The following is a 9,777-nucleotide window of genomic DNA, read 5'->3' on the forward strand; positions in this document are numbered from 1 at the left end:
CCCCCCCCCCCCCCCACCCCAGCATATTCTTAGGCTTTTTCTATTTTGTCAAGACAAGAAATTAACCTAAAATTCCTGTGGAGCCCACATTCAAAGAATGTGAGTTATACTGCAGGACTTCAAAGCTTCCCTAAAATAGCTGTTTTCGTATAGTCTCCCTGCTATCCTAAAAAAACCTTTTGCTTATTATAAAAACCTTACAATCCTGCAGAACTTATTATACCATATTTAAAACAATTGAATCACACTTCTATTTATACCTGCTTATAAGCAGGCAGCTTGTCAAACCGGGATTTAAACCCCAAATTCCTGTGGAGCCCACATTAGACAGAATTTCAGTATCATGTAAGACTTATTAGAACAATATATCTTTATACCATCTTTAAAGCAATTAATTCAAACTTTCACTATTCAATTAATTCAATTATTAATTCAAACTTGCCTATCGGAAGCAGGTAGTTTTTACTTGTTAAGCTCTCTGCCTAGAGCATCTATCCTGTTATACCATCTATCTGTTATGCTCTCTACCTGGAGCCACAGACTTCTATTAATTAATAGAAGGCAATTGTCACTGCCCTCTCTACTTGAAGTCAGTGACTAATTTTTCCTATCCTAGTTCCAAACTGCAGGCAAAATTCCCCCACGTGATTTGGACACAATCTGTATATAAATGTATCCTAAAATCAAATAATCCCAATTTTATAAATTTACAGTTAACTCAACATCTTCCCCAACATGTAGGCAGCTTCAATTCTCTGGCTCGTTGACTCAGAGCAGCCATCTTGTCTCTTTCCACAGCAGGGGACCTCAGAGCCCTCTTTCTTTGTTTCAAGGTTCCAGTGCTTGAATCCACAGACTCATCCCAGCATTACCTTTCTCTCACTTAGAAAACAAAACTCTAAACTCTAGTTCTTAGGGTAATAATCTTTTTAATTTTCTTTTCTTTCTTTCTTTCTTTTTTTTTTTTTCAAGACATGGTTTCTCTGTGTAGCCCTGGCTGTCCTGGAACTCACTCTGTAGACCAGGCTGGCCTCGAACTCAGAAATCTGCCTGCCTCTGCCTCCCAAGTGCTGGGATTAAAGGCGTGCGCCACCACTGCCAGGCTTCAGGGTAATAATCTTAAATTTCTAGTAGATTCTTGCCCAACATGTTTGTTTGCCACCTGCTGTGGGACATATAAAAAAATGCACGATCCTGTGCTATCACTGGTTACTCTCAGGCCCCGGCGACCCCACTGCCTCCATGGCTAACCCCAAGCAGAGACCGCCCATCTTGCAGTTCTCTTGGTGTGGATTCTGCTCACATTCCCAGCTATCCAACACCTGTGGTTAGCTGTCCCAAATCCCAGTAACCTGGTAAAATCAAAACTCTAGAGGCTTATAATGTATAAATTCTCACCCCACAAAATGCCCACACGATGAACTCAGAGCTGATTGATATTGATATAAATTGCCCATCTAGATAAGACAAATTGCCCTGTAGTTATCAATGCCTTATATGATATTCATAGCTACCTGTGGCTATATAAAGTCATGCAGAATCTGGATCATCTTTCTCTTCCTCCATCTTCCCTCTTCCCCTCCCTGTCCTCTTTCTCTAGTCTCTAAAAATCTCTGCTCACCTTCCTTTTTCACTGCCCAATCACAGGCTTCTTGCTGTATTAATATTTAAATTAATTTGGGGGAGATTCTGCTACAATTTCTGATATAACAAATAACTGGAGAATCTTGTTTTTCGAGACAGGGTTTTTCTGTATAGCCCTGGCTGTCTTAGAACTCACTCTGTAGATTAGGCTGGCCTCAAACTCAGAAATCCTCCTGCCTCTGCCTCCCTAGTGCTGGGATGAAAGACTGCACCACCACACTGCATGGCCAGTGTCTTTCATAGAAATAAACAATCTAAGTGACCAGTTCCAGGGACTGTTACTCCTGTTACTCTGGACCTAGCCATAAATGCAGAACCTTGTATTCAAAACAGATTATTGAAAATTCAGGTCCCCATGAGAATTAAGTTTGATTCCAGAGCCCACTGAAATCTATTATATTTGTGATTTAGTATGGAGAAAAGAACAAGCTAACAGCCAAAGGAAGAGGCACAGGAAATAGAGTCTTAAAGGGAATCATCCAAACAGATGACTGGGACTCCTCACTAAGTGGAGTCATGGATGGAGATAGAACCTCTCCAGGGATTATATATGACAATATCCTCACAATATTGTCAAACAAAGCTCATCTAAGCCCTTTGTATCTAGAATGTGTATTAAGGCTTGATAATTTACTGCCAATATTAGTCACAAGTTCTTCTGGATGTTAGAACAGGTACAGCTCTGTCCAAAGTTTCCATAATAACTCACGCTGTTATGCTATCTGGGGCCCAAAGCTGGCAGACAAATGACTCTTTTATCGGACAGGAGATTTGAGATCACAGACAGCATTACCTTGGAGAGGAGTCAACTGTCGGTAAAGCTAAACTCCTTACCATATTCACATTAAGTGCTACAAGTTTCATTTTACAGTTCCCAAGCCAGCCATCTGACATGAGTTTCTCTGGGCTTATATAGCAAGGCAAAATGTGCTCACCTGGGGGGCCTCAATGACTAAGGTGGTGACTGCTTCCTATTCATATCAATTGTTAGCAGAGTTCAGGGCTTTGAGATACAGAACCTTAAGGTCCTGGTTTTCTTGTCAGCTGCCAGTTTGGTAGAGGGTGCCAACATTTGACCTCTTTCTTTTCTTAAAAGCATCCATGGCAGAACTGAGTTCATCAGTAGTTTCGAGTGTCTCCTGGTATCTGTCTCATCCAGCCAGAGAAAATTCTTCTGTTTTTAAAGGTTATGTGATCATATTGGTTCCACCACCTGTGTAAGCCAGGTAATTGTTCCATCTTGAGGCCCTGAGAACTGAATTACATCTGTGTAATCTTTGTGCCCTACAATGCAACATATTTCCAGGTTATGGGGTTAAAAGTGTAGACTTCTTCAGAGACTAATAGTCTATCTATCACATAAATTAAACATATGAATTCTTAAATAGGTTTTAATGCTTTAATTCATATAAAATTGTGATATAGGGACCTCTAACATTTAACAGGGCCAGATGGAGGAATAATTCCAGGCAAGAGGTTTTCATTGCCCTTTGAGTCTTACATTTAGAAATTTTCATATTCTGAAATAGAAAGAAGCTGGTCAGACTGCCTTAGTTTATGTTCTTTGCCTCAACTCTTCTATATCAAACTGACAACTACCAAAAACTGGAGCATGTTAGAAGCACTTGTTTGATATGTCTGGAGAGTCTCTTAGCTTTTAGACTCATTTCACTGGTCAGGAATTGAGGTTTTAGAAGCATGTGATGCATTTTCCAATGTCACACATGAGGGAAAAGTATCTTATGCATTTGAAGATAAGTTTTTCTTGGAGTCTGAAATCCTTAATAGGTGTAATGATATATCCTTATATTTATATCTATATTGTATATCTATATCTTTCATTTTTTTATCTATAGTGGTGATCCATAGATTTTTAAAATGTAAAACTTTCAATGTTTTAGTACTTAGCAAATATATAAGAACATTTTAAATAAGTTTTGGTGTATGTCTTGATTTTTTTTATAAATTGTTATTTGCTATTAGGACATTGAAATTGCACAGTTAAGCCATCTTAAATAGAACTTGACAAGGACAGATTTCATATCTTTGCAGATTTTTAACTCAAGATAATTCCCAGATCAAAATGGTAATGACTACTACTAAGTTTGAATAATTAGTGAACTATTCGTAGTCTACCTGTGAGTGGTTTGACATTATGTTTCTTTTCACTTTAATCTTTCAAATGGACTTCCCATACCATGAGCCCAGTGACCCAGTGGGTGGGAAGGATCTTACTATCGGGATCCTTGCCTTGTGTTTCTAGTTCCTCTTCTCCTGGCCTCATGGCCTCATATTATTTTGTCAGACATGGATGGAAAGGCAATATTTCCTCTTTTCAGGTAAATATATAGTTTACAGCAATTCCTTAAATCTCTACATTTGTATAAAGTAGAAATTTAGCCAGTATTCTCAACCTATGAAATTCATCACGGGACAGCTAAAAAACTGCAGAAATCTCCAAGTCAAGATTCTGGTTGGAGGGCAGCTCCTCCTTCCAATGGCATCTTTGAATAGTAAGAATTTCAGCAACATCTCCTGGGTGGAGGAATTGCTCTAAGTTTCCAGGTTGTGGGAAATGTTGCCCAGTATCTACTGAGCAAAACTCTTAACACCCCCTTGCCCCGCCAAGGATATTTGAAACCATAGGTAGTAATGACCTCCACAATATACAATCATTCATAGAATACAGACACACACACACACTCACACACACACACACACACACACACACACACACACACACAATCTTTAAAGTGTTTCTTCACTGTTTATAGTTTTTCCTTGGAGAATTTTCCATTCATTTTCATAGCCCATTTTAAAATTTGGTTGCATATTTTCTTGTTTTTGTGTGCTTTTTAGCTCACTGTGCATTCTAGACATCAATCCTCTCAGATGAGTAGCTGGCAGAGGTCTACTTCCATTTTGTAGGCTGCCTATTAACTTGCTTTGGTTTTCTCTGCTGTACAGAATATTTTTAATGTTGGCATTTGTCAATTGTTGGCTTTATTTCCTGTGTTGTTGAAGTCTTATTAAGAAAGTCCTTACCCATGCCTGTAAGTTGAAGTGCAGCTTTAATTTAATCTCTGGCAGTTTTAGGACACGAAGTCTTAGGCTGAGGGTAATGAGTAGGGGAAATTTTTTCTTTGAGGGCACGGCCTCTAGTAGGTTTCCCATGCACCAGTGGGAAACGCATACCAATGCACATAAGGACAACACTGGTTGGACCTAGTGAATTATTTAAAACACACACACACACACACACACACACACACACACACACACACACACACACCATGAAGTTGGGAGAGAGACATGTTGGGCAAAATATGGGGGAATTGGAGGGAGGAAATGACAAATAGATGTGATCATGTTTATTATATACATAAATGAGATTCTCAAGAATTCTTGTAATTTAGAATATGCCACAAGAAGAATTTTTCTACTAAAGGAAATGTTTTGTGGCTTCTCTGAATTTGAATGACCAGCATTGATACTCTTACACTTTTGGATCATTATTAATGAAAAGAGTATTTCTTGTATACCAGTACTCTAATTCAGACGCAGCCATCATAGTAACCAAGATGCTCCTAAGTGACTGTCAGTAGGGTGACATTTGTAGCATGGCCTCACTGAACAAGGAGATGATTTCTGTCCCAGATTGGCTTATGTCAGCAAAGGTTTTGTTCTGTTACTCAGAATAGAGTGCATGTTAAAATTCATGAGTCATTTACTTCTGAAATTAAATTTTAATCTTGTTTTTGTAGTTTTAAGGATTGAACCTAGGACCCTGAATATGCTAGGCAAGTACTCTACCATGGGACTTCCCAAGCACATAATTTATTTTGTTAACTGTAATTCATGATTGGGAAATGAGGCAGGGAAAAATAAAACTGCGGGCATGGGGATAGTATATTATTTTTAAGTTATACTTCTTGATATTTTAAAAAATATGGGGACTCTGTTGATGTCTGTAATATTAGCTATGAAGTCCTGTGACACAGTTTTAGAGCTCAAGTTTTTGGTTTATGCTTTTACTTGAGATGTAGAGTAGCAGGTTTCACTGTAACATCTTCACACACATATTGCCCCTGGCTCTCATTCTTCCTGGTCTCTCATCTCACCATCTGGCTGCTCTTTGTTCTTTTGCCATACAGTTCCTCCTGCTGTCTTGTCACATGCATCCATCCCATTACTCTCTTCTGTTCTCACCTCCTCTTACTGAAAGACACCCAACTTTCCTCTCAAATTTTACTTCAAATTTTTGTGAGACATTTTTCATGTCTCACAAAAACACACAAATTCAGATACACAAATACACACACATAAATGTATCTATGCATAAATTTACATCTAGATTCCACATATGACAGAAAATATTTAATACTTTTCTTTTGAATTTGGATGATCTCTATGATCTCTAGTCCCATCCATTTTCTTGTGAATGTTATAATTTCATTTTTCTTTACAAATGAATAAAGTTCTGTTCTTGGTGTATGCTACATTTTCTTTAGCTTTGCATTTGTTGATGAATGTCTAGGATGGTTGAGCCTTTGGATATTGTGATATCATAGTAAACATGGATGTGTAACTATCTCTATGGTGCACTTAGAATCATCCACACTTAAATTTTGTTTTTATTTTTAATTATGTGTGTGAGTGTGTGAGAAAGAGAGAGAGAGAGAGAGAGAGAGAGAGAGAGAGAGAGAGAGAGAGAGAGAGAGAGAGAGAGAGAGAGAAAGAGAGAGAAAGCAGAGAGAAAGCAGAGAGAGAAAGCAAGGGTACCTTCGGAGTGTAGAAAAGGGTGTGGGATCACCTGGAGCTGTCATAGATAAGGGTTTTATAAACATGTAGAAGAGAAGCAAATATGCTTAATCCACCTCTCTAATCCCACATTATTGAAGTATTGAAGTTTATACCCAGGAGTAATATAGTGAGTTCATATACTAGATTTATTTTAGCTTTAGTTTTTAAAATTATTATTAAAGAAACACCAAGTATCCACAGTGATTCCATAGTGGTTAAACAGGTTTACATTCCAATCAGCATGATTCTACTTTCTCTTCATCCATGTTACATTCTCCTTTGTTCCTCCCTCTTTGTGTGTGCTCTGGTGTGTGCAGGTACATATGCGTTCACAGATGTATAGTATAGGCTTGCATGTGTATAGGTGTATGTGAATAACAGAGGGCAACCTCAGATAGTGTTCCTCAAATGCCACCCTTTTCCTCTCCCTCTTCCTCCTCTCCATCTCCCTTTCCATGGCTTGTCTAAAAATCACAAGTAAACCATGGTGGCTTGACCCTGTGCTGTGATTACAAGGGCACAACACTAAGCTTGGCTGTTCTTTTTCTGTTCTTTAAAGAATGTAGGTTCCGGTCCTCATGCTTGAAGGCAAGCACTCTACTGGCTGAGTCATACTCCAATGAAGGCAAGCACTCTACTGGCTGAGTCATACTCCAATGAAGGCAAGCACTCTACTGGCTGAGTCATACTCCAATGAAGGCAAGCACTCTACTGGCTGAGTCATACTCCAAGCCGTTTGTTGCTTTGATGATAACTATTGTGACTTGAGTGAGATGGACTTTCAGATTAGTTTTAATTTGTATTTCCCTTAAGGGCTAAGGATATTGAATTCTAATTCAAATATTTATTGGCTATTTGTATTTCATTATTTGGGAATATCAATTCACTTAATTAGCCCATTTATTGGTTGGCTGCTTTGGCTTTTGGTGCTCAAGTTGTGAAGTTCTTTAAAAATTCTCGATATTGAGCAAGATTTTGATTGCTAAAGTCTCATTCAACAGAAGGGAGCTCATGCCTGGTACTGTAAACTTTAATAATAATCCATATCTAGAGAGGTCATAGTCCTCAGGGGAGAACTTACAGTTGCTATTTTGCTAAACTGACATACTTCATACCTATAGAGTAGGATACATCTCACCTCCTCATCAAAGAAGCTTTTTTTTTTTTTTTTTTTTTTTTTTTTTTTGCAGTGGATGAAGATTAAGACAGAGAAACACAGTGTTCAAAATGCAGAGATTAACTGACTGGTGGAATGCTTATTCCCATGTGAGGGATTTATAACACAACACTTACATCCAAGACTCAGGAAACATGAACAAAGAGGGGAAGGGAAGATTGTACGAGGCATCAGTTAAGGAGGACATAGGAATGTGTCTTTGGGACATAGCTATGCTTGGTACACAAGACTGGTACAAGAGCAATCTGTCAATAACAGGCATGGCTGGGGAAGGGGTGCTCACAAGGCCCCATCCCAGGTAAAGCAGTTATAAGAAATTGAAAGCTAGAGAGAAAGTCAATGTTCTTCAGGCCTGAGACCCATGGTAGGTTACCCATGCTACAGTAAACATCCCTGTATTCACATTCATGGGGACAACACTAAAATTGGAAATGAAACTGGGAGAGGAATGTGAAGGGGAGGGAAGCTGTAGAAATTGTAGGGAGGAATGAGGAGTGGAATGATGAAAAATATGCTTTCATATATTTGTGAAACATGCTTGCATTAAATATTTCGTTAACTCATACAGCAGAGAATGTGGAGTTTCTGGATTGGAGTTTTTACAGTCAGACCTTAAGACTAATGTGCTGGTTTGTTTGTTTGTTTTGTTTTTTGGTGTATATATGTGTGTGTGTGTGTGTGTGTGTGTGTGTGTGTGTGTGTGTGTGTGTGCATGAACTTGACACAAACTGTAGTTGTATGGGAAGAATAAACCTCAATTAAGAAAGTGCTTCCTTAAGACTGGTCTGTAGATAAGTCTATAGGGCATTTTATTGATTAATGTGGGAGTTCCCAGGACACTTTGGGTGTGCCACCTCTGGGCAGATGGTCGTAAGTTAGACAAGAAAGCAGAATTTTGAGAAAGCCATACAGAGCAAACCAGTAAGTATAACCCCTCCATGCCCCTACATCAGCTCCTGCCTCCAGGTTTCTTCCTTAAGTTCCAGTCCTCACTTATCTTTATGATGGACTATAACTCTAAACCAAAATAAATAATTTCTTCCTTTAGTCATTTTTTTTGTTATAACAATAAAAAACCTGAGACAGGAAAGCATATAACATGACTGTGTAATTGAAATTTGCTTATTTAAATTGATATTTTAAGAAACTATAAATAGCATGTACTCAGAACCATTTAGTGCTATGGTTTTGATATATCATAGTTCTACTACTTTTCTGTCTAAGAAAGTGTAGCAACAGTATCTTTTTTGTTTGTTTGGTTGGTTTGTTTTTCGAGACAGGGTTTCTCTGTGTAGCCCTGGCTGTCTTGGAACTCACTCTGTAGACCAGACTGTTCTCGAACTTAGAAATCTGCCTGTCACCACTGCCCAGCCCAACAATATCTTAAGATTATATTAACTAGATGTGTATGCTTCCCTTCTGTTAAAAAGGTTAAAACTTCATTCAACTTGATTAGATATGTAAAGTAACCGTGAACATTAATATCAAAGGAGCTTCATGCATTTAATGTTGATAGATGATTGATATTATCAATTATTATTTGGTTCCAGTAGCAGTGAGTAAGAGCATTGCTTTTAGTTGCAAGCTTGTTAAATAGGGGTCATTATACAGTTTCACACAGTGGTCTTGTCAACCTATACCAAACTGTGCAGTCTTTATAAGTGACATTTTTTGAACATCCAGCCTAGGAGACACATCATTAACTCCTGCTCCCTTTTTGAATGGTCTCAGGACTCCATGGATAGAAGAGTCAGTACTTGCTCAGGGTCAGCACCTGCACAAAATATTACTTTTCTTTGTATGGTTTCTATATTATCTTCCCCCCCCCCAAATGGATGTTTTTGTTTGAATGCATGTCATTTGTACAGACCTTCATTTAGTCAGTACTTTAGGAAAGAACATTAAAATGTGTGTGATACACACATGGAAAAATAATTTTATCTGGTTGTTTGGCTGAGGTTACTTTGTATCTGAAGCAAACCTCTATCCTAGGTGAGATTAGGCTACCAAAAAACAATATTCTTCTTTGTGTCTTATCGAAATGCAACTTGGCTGTACATCTTCAAGAAATCATATTAATTATCAACAAATGACACACTTAACCATGTTATTCCACAGATATTTCTAGTACATTTAGGTGAAGGGTGTATTCT

The sequence above is a fragment of the Mastomys coucha genome, unplaced genomic scaffold (genome assembly GCF_008632895.1).
Source record: "Mastomys coucha isolate ucsf_1 unplaced genomic scaffold, UCSF_Mcou_1 pScaffold20, whole genome shotgun sequence".
NCBI classification, from domain to species: domain Eukaryota; kingdom Metazoa; phylum Chordata; class Mammalia; order Rodentia; family Muridae; genus Mastomys; species Mastomys coucha.